This window comes from Glycine soja, chromosome 2 (genome assembly GCF_004193775.1).
Source record: "Glycine soja cultivar W05 chromosome 2, ASM419377v2, whole genome shotgun sequence".
NCBI lineage: Eukaryota > Viridiplantae > Streptophyta > Magnoliopsida > Fabales > Fabaceae > Glycine > Glycine soja.
Window position 1 is genome coordinate 599,882 of NC_041003.1, and position 13,872 is coordinate 613,753.

Genomic DNA, 13,872 nt, shown 5'->3' on the forward strand with positions numbered 1-13,872 from the left:
AAATGTAAACAAATTTTAATTAAATTTTCCATATTTAATGATATAATTCATTTAATTACAATTTTATTCTAATAATTTTATCTTTTTTGTCTTATGTAATTAAATATAAAGGATACTTTAGAGAATAAACTACTCCCTCTGTTCCATTAAAATAATTATTTTAGATTATTTTACATATATCAAGAAAAATTAATCAATATATAGATAAAAGAGAATAATAATTTTGTAAAATTAATATTATCACTATTAATTCATTTTTTTGTTTTTATATCTCATATCATTAATATTAAAGTAAATTACATTTGTACCCTATATGTTTTTTTTCAAATTGCACTCGACGCTCTTCCTTTTTTGCACCTCATAAAAAATCCCTTAATTGTTTCGTTCACATTACACTCAGACTCTCTTCCTTCTAAACACTGTTTAATAATTTAACAGGAAGTAGACACATGTTGATCACATGACTTTTAATGAAAATTTATGTCTAAAATATTTTCATCTTCTTCCTCTTAACTCCATGAAAGACATGACATCATTTTCAACCTAAAAATATTTTAACACTCTTCCTTCTTTTTATTTTTTTCTCTAAACGGACGTGAACCCAACTTTTTGTTGGATGTGAATCCATCTTGTTGGTACACATGTGTTAACACCCTTCCTCCTCCTTCTCTTGCTTCTTCTTTTTCTTCTTTTTCTTAACTCCATAAAAGATATGACATCATTTTCAACCTAAAAATATTTTAACATTTTTCCTTCTTTTTATTTTTTCCTCTAATTGGACGTGAACCCAACTTTTTGTTGGATGTGAACCCATCCATCTTGTTGGTACATATATGTTAACACCCTTCTTCTTCTTCTTCTTCTTCTTCTTCTTCTTCAGTTCAATTTTTTTTTTTGTGTGTTGGGTCGTTTGGTTATTACGTTTTTGTTGGACGTGTTCTCAACAATGCCTATTGATTGAATATAGTCATTTGCTTCAAATTTTGGTGTTTTGCTCATGCATTTGTATTTTTAACTCCTTTCTTTAAAATATTTATTTTTTACGGTTAGGTGGTAAAAGTAATGTAAAAAATGGAGGAATATCGAGTGCAATATGAGAAAAACATGGAAGTGCAAGTGTAATTTACTCTTAATATTATAAGGGATATAAGTGGAAAAAGTCATTAAAGTTGCTAAAAAATAAAATGACAAGAATTTTGGGACAAATCTTTTCTTCTTACACAATAATTATTACAAGAGAGAGGGAGTAATTTTTTTTATTGAGACTATTAAAATTAGATGATGTTAACTTATTTTCTTAATTATTGTGAATCAATTTTTTTTGCTTATATTCTAATCTAGAGGTAGTATCAAATTATTCCAAAACTCTTCATTTTTATTATTCATTTTCTTAGAATCTAATGATTAAATTAATAACTCATTATAAGCAAAAAAAAAAAACAACCTTACTTTAAATAAAACTGTTTCTTTTTTCTTAAAATAATACATGCAAGAAGGAAAAAAAGAAGTCCCTAGTCAGCTTTACTCATGAGTGGTTCCATGTTTTACTTTAACCATGCATAAGACAGAAAGGACTGGCTTGCACTCGTAGATATTCAGCCAATTTTGAAATCACGTGCTTTGATTTCTTCTGCGAGCATCACAAGTGGCCTATTTGCATTTTAATTTGCAGTCTCTTTCAGACCAAATCTTATCCAAAGATGAAAAGATGAACAAAGAGAATCCTATGGTACTCTTGAAAATTTCCAAGTGAAAGATTGAAAGTTGAAACTGTATAGCTCAATATGAGAAATGTTTGTTTGTACTTTTTTTTGGGGTAAATATGTTTGTTTGTAATTTTGCTCCGTGAGAGTACTTTTACGACCGTGGGGGTGGCTATGAATTAATTAGTATTGTTCTATGTCGACAATTTAGAATGGCATCAACTTGTTCAACTATTAAACTCTACTTCTATTAACAATGTTGCATAGTTTAAAATTAATTTGTAATTATAACCCTATTCAAAATATTATTGACAAGGGAAGTTTATACTTCAGCACAAGCTATGATTATAATATTAATTAAACAAAACACAGATGTGATTGTGGAGAAACAATACGATCTCTTATTCGGTTCAAGAAAAATGATTCCCCCTATAAATTATTATTCAATTAATCGCAAAACATAAAATAAGAGATATAATGCATAGCCAAGAAAAAATAATAGATTAAGCAATAATGAAATTTAAAATCGTATAAACAATCACAGAAATTGATATAAACTTTGAAAACATATTTTTTTAATCATATTATAGGTTGGAATACAAGTATCACGTGAAATTTCACATCAAGTAAAAATAAAAAAATTAAATACCATATAATTAAAAAAAATACATAAATCTTAACTTTTTGGGTTGAGTTTGTTTGAATTTTAAAATAAACATTTTTATATAAATATTTTTTTAGAAAGAAATAAGATTTGTTTCTTAATTAAAATAAATATAAAACTGATTTTTTAAAAATAAAACAGTTTAGATAAACACAAAAAAAATAAAAAAATATATATTTATTTTATTAACAAATAAATTTAATCAAACTAACCCTAATAACACACTTTCTAATATTATCTTTGTATTTCTAATATTATCTTTGTAATCTCTTGGTTAAAATTTAAGTAAGTCTGATTACTTTCGACATGATTGTGAGACTCATCGAATAAAAAATGGATTCATATATTCAGCAGACTTACATGAGATATAATATTTGTATACTTTCACCCATATACAAAGATATCAAAATATGCTAATTACAAGTATACTTCAAATTTCTTTCCTATATATAAGATTTTTTTTTCATTGAACAATGATCACACTGGGATTAAAACTTATAGCGTTATGCATATTACCTAAAATTTTCACCACCAGGTCAATCCTAGTATTGGATTAATCTAGTTGAAGTTTGATATAGTATTGATTTGTATATATTGACACCGGAAAATATATACTCTATTTAAACAAACAAAAAAAAAATGAAATTTTGGCTTCAAAAAATGAAAAGTAAATTTAAATCCAAAACAATCTTGATATCAGGTAATCGTATGTCAAATCCTAATTCTTTAAATAAGGAGGTTTAACTCAGTTTATGGGATAAGGTGTAATTATTGTAAATATTCTAATACTTTAATATTTGTCCTTTTCATTTTGGAGTTTGAGATTTTAGACATTTTTTTTCTTTTCTAATTTGATAATATTTAAAACAAATAAATAATTAAATAGAAGAATGTATTAATTAATATAAATTAGATAAGTCCATCAAGTTTGACCTAGTGGTGTAGGATTGGGGTAGAATGCACAGGATCATAGATTCAAGCATCAATGCAATTATTATACACAAAAAACAAATAAATAGAAGAATATATTAATTAATATAAATTTATTGTCTTAATTATTTATTTATAAAATTTGAACATGAGAGAAATAATTAAATTCATTAGTACATTGAATGAACATATGTGAGTGGTAAATAAAAGAAAATTAATTACTTCTATTTATTTGACACTCAAGAATTCTCTGTTACTGATATCTTCATTAAAGAATTCAGATCTCTAATCAGTTATGTTAACAACTTTTAACAACTTTTGATAGTGAAAAATATATTTTAATAACAAGAAACATTAAAATTAAATTATTCAAGTATACAATCAAAATCAAGCAGTCATATATATATAAGGCATCGTTCTTATATATATATTAGGCACCGTTCTTATAACGCTAAAGAGATTACCAATGCATACTGTCTATATATTAATGTTATGCATCATCACTACCTTTGATCAAATTCTCACTATAAAATATGTTTGTCATGGTGCATGCATGCATACATGCATGATATAAACCACAAATCATGAGAAGTGCTCCTCCCAAATAATTAATTAATAGGGAAAAAAAGTGTGATATAAGATGCGACATGAATGCTATGATGAAAAATAATGTCAGAATTGTTCTAAATATATAAAGCATTACTCTTAACTTACACGTTGAAATCTTCGTTTCTAAGAAAAATGCACATTTTGAACATTTTGTTTATATATACTTTGTTTGAACATATATAAAAAGTAAAGCAAGTTTTTAACATGACGCGATCTTTGTCTCAAGGGCATATCCATCCACAGCAGAATACTGCGGCAGCCAAGGCAAGGCAGCCATAATAAATAATAATAATATGATATCGGGAGAACCATTAGGCCATACAAATTCAGGTGAACGTCATTTTTTTATATGATTTATATATAGAAAAAAAACGTTAATTTACACATTTTCATTCTTTCTTGAAGCAAAAATATATAATAAAACGTATGAATATAATATTGTGCTACCTTGCGGCACTCTTTGCGTTGTGCCTATGAATTTAATTAGTATAGCAAGTAGTTGTTCATATTCTATATATAATTGATCTAGAAATTTGAAGTTGCAGGACAATATACTTGTGTATAAATTTGCAGGTTTAATAATATAATATGCTATATATCATTAAAAGTATATAATATATATATATATATATATATATATATATATATATATATATATATATATATATATATATATATATATATATATATATATCCCATACTCCCTACTACTTCCATATTTTGAAAACAATGATTTTTATTCTATTTTTAATACCATCAAATTTTCCTCTTTGTATATTCGCAACCAAACAATAATTTAACTATTTATAGTCTATATATATGTTTTTGCGTTAAATTTTTAATGATATTCATAGCAAAGAAAACTCTTTTATAAAAATATGGAACAACAAACGTGAAGTATGTACCATTTAAATTATCTTTTCTTAATGTTTTCTAGTCATTATTTTTTATGTGATCTAACTATTGTATTCATTATTTATTATATTTGAAGATATATCCAATAAATATTATTACTTAAATATTATACATGTTATGTAACAATTAATTTGGTAATTTTGTAGCAAAATTATAAAATAGTAACAAAGACAAATTCATGAACAACTTATAACATACAAGATAAAAATCCAAAAATCAACAAACAAATAAAAACTCAAAAGCAACATCCTTTATTAAAATAAATTATAGTGTCTTTAATGAGTACAAAGGTAATGATTTTTTGAATAAAAAATGCAGTATATTATAACAAAAAAATCTAAAGAGAATTTTGTTAAAAAAATATTCAGTAAAATAAAATGTGAGTGTAAATAAAATTAAAATACTAATATATAATAGAGATTTTTTAATGTATACCTACTTGTGTTTTAGTTGGATACATTTTCATGTTATAATTAAAATCATTTTAAAATACACTTATCTTATTTTAACTAAAAAAAATAAGTGAATGTATATTAGCAAGTTTTTTCACAAGACGGAACTACTTGTTAGTATAGGGCCTCCCCCTCCCAATTTTTTTAATTATATTTGTTTTAATATATGCTAACTAATTATTTTTGTTTGGTATTTTTATTTGGGGTTTAACTGTATAAATAATAACATTTGAGTATCGTTTATCTTTTATCAAACATTTTATTCTTTTTATAGTTTTTATTGTGGAAATAATAATGTTTTTTTTTTCTTTTTAGATGAACTAATTGAATACTATTTATTTTTCTATTTAAGAGTACTTTCCTTTTACAATATTTTGTTGCTATTTTAAAATACATAAATGAAATCTCATTTGAGTATTGTTAGTCTTTCTTTCATATTGATTTGATAATGAAATCTCATTTATTAAGCTTTGTGAATACTTTATATGATATTGACAACTTGAAAATTAAGACACAAACAAAAAATATATAAGATTGGTCTAGTGACAAAAAGAAAAGAAAAAGAGAGAAGAATTATAGGTTTAAATTTCTCTGCTAATAAAAAGTAATAATATTAACCACCAACATTTGTAAAAAAAAAAAACACCCTAACATATATTGTTTCCGCCTATCACTATTCTTCTCGCATTCTCGTTTTGTTTTCGATTTTCTAGCAATTGTTTGTGATGCTCCACCACGCCTCTAATCTCAAGTGCACAAATCCAAATTCGCTATTGTGTAAATCTTGAGAAAGCAAACAGGATATCGAATTGTATTGGTGTTTGGTTAGAACTAAAATTATTAATTTTCTAAAATATAAGAACTAAATATTTGTATTTTAAAATAAGAGAACTAAAATTACATATTTTTTAAAATAAAAAAAATATCTCAATTTTTAAATAAAAAGATCAAAATTAAGGATCCATTAAAAATAGAGAAATTAAAAATACATTTAAGTCAATTGTTTAACTTGTAAAATATACTTATGTGCCTTGTCCTGTAATATATATATATATATATATATATATATATATATATATATATATATATATATATATCTTCATTTTTTATTATTGTTGGCAAAGTAAAAAATCTCAAGCAGACAAATTAAAAAAGAAAAAAAGACGCACGTGGTATCATTTATTTTTGTAATGGAATATTTTTGGAAAATTAATTAATTTATTTTCAAATTACAAGTGGTCGTCTAAAGAATTCTTAAAATAAAATATTTTTATGAGCGCCCCGACATGCACGTTCATCCAAAATAATAAAACCTAACGAGAAACGATTAATTGTTTCAAAGAACAGCTTTTTTTTTTTTTTTAAGAAAGCGGTTTTAAGTATTTCAAATATAGGAAAATATGGACAAAAATTGATTCAATCCTCTCTCTTTTTTTCTTTTGCAATATAAATTAATTTTTTAAAGAGCAATATTCTTTATTTAGCATTTTGATTATTAATTATAAGCACAAATTTTAGAAAGATGAATGACATTTTAATATCCCTATGACATTTTAAAAATCTAAACTAAAACATCGTACTTCATTGTCTATTAAAAAATAATAATACAATAATTAACAAGGTCTTGTAGCCGTGAAAGACTTTGGTGTGCTATTGTTTGTCATTTTGGACGTGCGTGTGTTTGATTTGTCCCTTTTTTGGTGCATGCATGAAAATTTCTTGTGAACATGCAAGAGTGACTGCTTAGGTCAGAAAATGAATGATACCATGAAGCCAGAGTTGTATCCATCGACCCTTTTTATATTTTCTAAATGAATATTTTCCAATTGAATATTATTGCTCTATTAATTGTGATTGCCCGTGTCATGGTCATTCTTCGTTGGCGGTGTGCCCAGTCTTTTCAACAAATATATGCGAATTGTTATATTCTTGTGATGTTGTACTATGCAATAAGAAAACAAACTGCTTATGCCCCACCCTGCCTTTAAATGTTAACTTGCTTTTTCAAATAATGCAGCCGAAATTACAAGGCTGAATCAGGGAAAACCTGCATGCCAATAGCAAAACCAGGGAACAAGCTAAGATATTAATCCAAGATTGTTTGAGGTGATGACTAGTTTTTAAATATAATTTTTAAAATAAAATATATTTTATAAAAATAAAACTTAAATATTTTTTAATTCACTGTTAAAATAGTTGTAATTTTTAATGATTCCTATTAAATACAATCTCTATTCTATCGTTATTGTTATCATCATTATCAACATTAACACTGTCACCATCATTTATATCATACTATTAATAATACTAGATTTATTGATATCAAATATAATCAATATTACAATTGTCTCTGTCGATAATGACACCTAACTATAGTTATTATCACTATTTTATAAACACATCTTTAAACTAATTTTAATTAGATAAGAGACTTTTAAAATAGGTTTGTTTTTTAAACTAAAATTAGAAGGAAAAAAAATAAAACTAAATTTTAAAACTTACAACTAAAAACCACCAAAAGGGGCCCTTAAAGATTTAGGAGATATATTTAGGAGTAAAAAGTGTTGGAAAGAAAAATATAAAACGAAAAAAATGTACAACAACTTTTATTGTTAATAGTATTTTTTATTTGAAGATACAATTAAATAAATAATTAACATAAACTTAATTTTTAAATTTTTTAATGTAAATATAATATACTTTACTGCAAAGTTTTATCCCATGTAATATAAAAAATGACCTTGTAGTTTAAATAATAGTACTTTTTATATAAAGTTTGTTCGCCCTTCTCCCAGGTGCCTTTACAAGTGCATGAATAATTAGTGTATTTTCTTCTTTTCCAGGGGAATATGTTCATGATAATGAAACTTGTTACTTTTCACGCAATGTTGAAAGAGATACGGAACACAACATTTATTGTTTTTTTCTTCATGATCTTTATAGGAGTTTGAAATTGCTTGTACTAGATTTCAGTATATTCTTCTTTAAACCTTAAGAGTTCAACATATAATTACATGTAGAAAAACATTGTCTAAACAATTACTTGTTAATTTTGTACTCAACTCACTTTCTGTGACATTTGAAATGATATGATCGAGCAGCATATGGAAAAGCTTTTGGGGCGGTATTATGCATCTTCCTCACATATAAGAACAAACAAATGAATGAAATAATCACATCTGAGTAACTCTTTTCCTTTTGTATACAAAATCTTAAGATAATTCTAGTTAAATCATGTCCAAGAAGACCAGGATATGCCACAAAGGTTTATGCATTTATGGAGATAGCTGAGAAAGAACTTGGTTGGAAGCAAGTACTTATCTTAGACTTTTGTATGTGACAATCATGGTTCAATTGGTAAACATTCAGGTATTTAAGAAAGGTTTTGTTGACTGAAAGATTAAGATTCTGAAATATGAAGAACTAGCAATCTGTGCTTTAATGTACTTGGATATCTATTGAGCAAGTTGTACTGGACTTTAAGTTTACTGTTAGCTCTTTGGCAAGTGTACCAAATCGCTCGTAGTAATAATTTCTCGGTAAGCCGAGTGTCGTATCACAGGAATTTTGTTGCACTTATGTGAAGTACTTTTCAGTTTGTAAATTGTAAATTTAGTAAATATAATCTAAACCTAGAAAGGGATAAGAAATTTAAAATTTAAAATAAACAATAAAGATAATAGATAAGATAAGATAAAAGATTTAAAATTTAAAATAAAAGATAAAGATAATAGATAAGATAAAAGAAATTTGAAATTTAAAATAAAAGATAAAGATAATAGATAAGATAAGATAAAAGATTTAAAATTTAAAATAAAAGATAAAGATAATAGATAAGATAAGCTAAAAGATTTAAAGATAAGATTAGAAGATAGAATATTAAATTGCGATAAAGATAACTACTTCTACGAAATTCAAATAAATAAAATCTAAATCTACTAAATCTAAATACTTACTCCTAAAACCCAACGGTAAAATAAGGAATAACTACTTCTAAGGAAAACCAACACTGAAAATAGGAAATAAAACCTATATATTAAAATCGCTAAAACCTGACAAGTCTAATTAGCCTAGATATATGGATTCTGGATTTGTCTGTTATCAATACCAGTGAACTAATTCTGCCCCACATCTATCCATTTACTTGCCCCTGATGCCTCACGATGACAAGCCTACCTTAATTACCTATCTTCCAAATGTCCTTTGCGAAGACTCAATAACTAAGATGCATTAGGATTACATTCTAGATGTTTGCTAAAGCATGGGCATTGGGGCATTAAGTCATGCTAACCCAATAATTTCTTTCTTTAATTGTTCTATTAAGCGTTACCCTCTCCCGAGTGGCCTAACCCTTAAAACCGATTCACGCATTCATTCCTTACCCCTAATTAGGCTTTACCCTCTCCCGAGTGGCCTAAAGACTAACAGAAAACAAAGTCCGAGATGCAGAATAAGCAAGAAAGAAAAGCAGATAAAAGATACTGGAAGAAAAACCCTCTAAAAGATAACCCGATAATTTCCTCCTTTTAGTGTTCTCTTAAGCGTTACCCTCTCCCGAGAGGCCTAACCCCTAAAACAGATTCAAGTATTCATTCCTTACCCCTTATTAGGCTTTACCCTCTTCCGAGTGGACTAAACCCTATCAGAAAGCAAGTTCAGAGATACAGGATGTAAAAAGAAAGAACGGTAAATAAAGAACTTGGAGGGAATTCCTCTTTTTATTGATAACTCTTGAAATGCTCCATACATCAACGGTAAATAAAGAACTTGGAGGGAATTCCTCTTTTTATTGATAACTCTTGAAATGCTCCATACATCATTGGCTTTTTAGGCCTGCCAGGCCCTAGCTAGGGGGATTAGCCACTCATGATCATGAGGGCTTTACAGTGAGAGGATGGGTGAAAGAAAGAAATAGGAATATAAGAAAAGGAAAAGGAGAGAACTGAGTGCCAGAGGTCTGAAAACTGAGCTCCCAGGAAGTGTGTCCTTTTTTCTAGGCTGACCCTCTTATTTATAGGTGCAAACTTGGGCTTGGGCCTTCTTCTGATTTTCTTCTTCTTTCTCTTTATTTCTGCTCCTTTTTGCTTATTGTACCTCCTTTTCCACATCTGCAATCAAAATTCAAAATTAATTAAATCTTTCCAAATTAAAGCATAAATAACTGCTAAATAATTAATTCTAAGTTAATTTTAGACCGATTTTCCACTATTAATTCACTATTATTTAGCAGTTATCATTTACCTTGATTTTCTAAGTTCTTGTTTTGTTATGAACTCTCGAAAAAAAAAAATCCCCATGCATAAAGTCAACGATTACTCTTTTTTATCTTCAATGTGCTTCGTTTTGGTTCATAAAACAGGTAATTGATAATTCTATTCTTTTGTTTAATATAGAAGACATGATTGACTGATAGATGCAAGTCAATCAAATTATCTTTTCTTTGAAGTTTTAATCACCATTGTAATAGTTCCATTGATTCTAAATGCTTAAAAACAAATTAATTAATTGGAATTCAAAAGATTATAAAATTTGACAAGAAAACAAAACATTAAACTCGGGTTATTCCTTTGAACTTTTGGTTGCACATTTTCTTTCAGGTAAATCCATGAACACTGACTTGTGTTTCATAAAACTTAGAACCAGATTAAAATTGTATCAAAATAGTGTACATATATGGAACAAGAATCTCAAGTCAAGTAAGGACACTGAAAAAAAAAAAAACTTGAATGAGTTTAATCCATTGAAGATAGCTTGTCGAAAATCTTCCCCAAATTCCTGTGTCAAAATGAAGATTATAAATTTAGTCAAAATATTGCTTCCAATAAGATATCCTTCCTGCATCCTTTAATATATTTTGTTTAATGATTTTCATTTGTATGCTATCCAGTATTAAAAACAAACTTATCACTTCACTGCATAACATACATGAAAAGTTGTGAACAATCTCAAAACAAGGTTCTGTGCTTAAAATTTCATTCGAAAGAATGTGCTAGTGATAGTCAAACTTGAAAGATAATCTTTAATGCATACCTGACCAACTATATGTGCACTTAGCTCAACTATTACTTGATTGTCAATAACTCTGACTCTAAGTATTTGTCTACAAACTATATCCAGCATGGCTTGGATATCCTTCAATGTATAACTGCACCAGGCCACAAATCTAATTATTAAATGACAACCAAATTAAGATTTTCAAAAATCAAGATGGAAGAACTAAAAGTATAAATAATTATTGGATATTTTCATATACACTAACAGGATTAGATATCCTCCATAACCAAATTCCTTCCTTCAAATAGATTTGTAATTAATATAGTAATATTGGTTGCATTTGAACTTATTGTAATTACTTTTACTATTAGGACTGAACATTAGTAACCCTAGTTTTGTACAGTTACATTTATTCAGAAATAATATTCAGTTCTTCTCCATTCAATTTCTAGTCTAATAAGAAAGGTTTGAAGTATAGGCCTTAACCATAACCCAGGCCCATACAAGAAACATCCATCTTAAACTTGAAAAAGCCTGACCCCTGATATCTACTACAGAGGACAACTTTTAGATACTTAATATAAAATAACTAGATAACTAAATATACACGAGAAACTTAATAACGTGGAGATCTTATTATAAAGCTGATGGACAATCAACAATCTGAAAAGGCATACTTAGGAACAGTTGTAGATAACTGACACTGCAAATGTCAAGTATAAAATACAAAAGCTTACGTGTCCATGAAGAAAGAGAGAAACCAATATATAGCTTTTGTAAGCTTTAAGAGCTATAGCATTGGTGGAGGACATTGGAGCAGTTGCAACCTAGAAAATAAAAGGTTGCTTTAACAAGAAAGCATGCACATGCAACAGAAGTTGTAATGATATATATGAAAGATGAATTATTCACGTTATGCAGAAAGTTGGATACCTTATGGAGATTGCTGGACCAACATTACAAGGATGGTATGGTGGTTCTGTTATGGCTTTTGCTTTTGGGGCAGTAAGGATTGGTTCAGTGCCAGCCCATGGCTACAATTGAAACTGGAACAAAGTGCTTGCTGCAATCCACGGTTCAAGGTTTAGAAAAATCATGATAGACCACGTATAGTTGGAATTGAACCAAGTGCTAAAATTATATGTGTGCAACTTTTCAATAATTAAATAGACATAGATGATTTCAAAACATATGCAACTAAAGATGAGTATATATTTTACATTGGCAGGCATAAGATATAAAACATATGCAACTAACCGTGAATAGGAACGACACTAGTGGTGTTGCCTTTTTTTGTCTTTTCATTTCATGCTGCTAATCTTCATATTTATGCTGTGCCTGTGCAATCGAAAATCAGAATTAAAACAATTTGATAAAAGGAAAAGAAAGAACGAAACACAAAATAGAATACTTTTACCGAGAAATAAATAAAGAAACACCACTGTTCAATTGGACTTTACTCCCCAAGAAGGAGGCTCTTCTTCTCCATCTTTTGGTCGTAAAGCTCCTTTCTTGCACAAGTCAACTCCTTCTTTAGGCGATTGACCTCTTTTGTTGCGGCTTCATGTTGTCTCGGTTTTCCGAGTCAAGCAGCCCCTGGCCCTAAGTTTGGGGTGTTGATAATTGTCATATATTCTTACATTTAGTAGTAATTTTTGACAATTACATGATATCTCTTTTGTTTTAAGCTTTGTTTGCGTTACTTTTTTGTTAAGTTTTGAATAAAAGTTTAGTTGTTTAGAATTTTTAATTTTTATACTTTTTACACTTGATCTTGGTCTGTGTGTTTGTGTTTTGTAGAAAAATTTGATGAAGAGTTGAAAAGCTTTAGAGTCATTTTGAAAGGAAAGAAATGGAGAAAAGTTTACTGCTAAGGCTTAAGCATGCAATTTTGGGATGGCTTAAACCAAGCTCTGGAGGAAAAATATTGATGTTATTGTATGTGCTTAAGCATGTAACTTTGGTGCGACTTAAGCATCATCCTAGAACTAAAAATTGAGTGTTGTTATATGTGCTTAAGCACGTCACTGTTGGGACAGCTTAAACATAACTTTGGAAGCCATGCTTATTCAATCGTGCTTAAGCATACGAATTTTGTGTGGCTGAAGCACAATTGCTAAGAATTAAAATCCCCCTTAAAAGATAAATCCAATGAGTATAAAAGGCGACTCTTGATCAAAATTAGGGATTCTTGGTGGGTTTTTGACAGAAAAATATTAGAGGGAATGCTCAAGGTGCTGATGCTTGGAGATTATTCTTCATCTTCTTCTTTATCAAGTTTTATTTTCCTCATGGTTATGCATAGCTAACCTCATCCTTCGTTGAGGTTTAATGTAATCGGATTTACTTTCTTGTAATTATGCTTTTTATTATTCAATTAAGAATTGTTATTGTTTCTCTTCCATGCTTAATGCTTATTTTTGGTTTGATCACCGATTCCATGACTCTCCATATTCAATTATAATTGAAAATTTTGATTGAATTGTGAACTCAAGAGAACATTTAATAATTTTTATATCTAGGGATAGGGTAAAAAGGATTGGACATGGTTAAAACCCTTATTCTTAATGCAATTACTTTTGGTTATACTAATTTAAGGGATTAA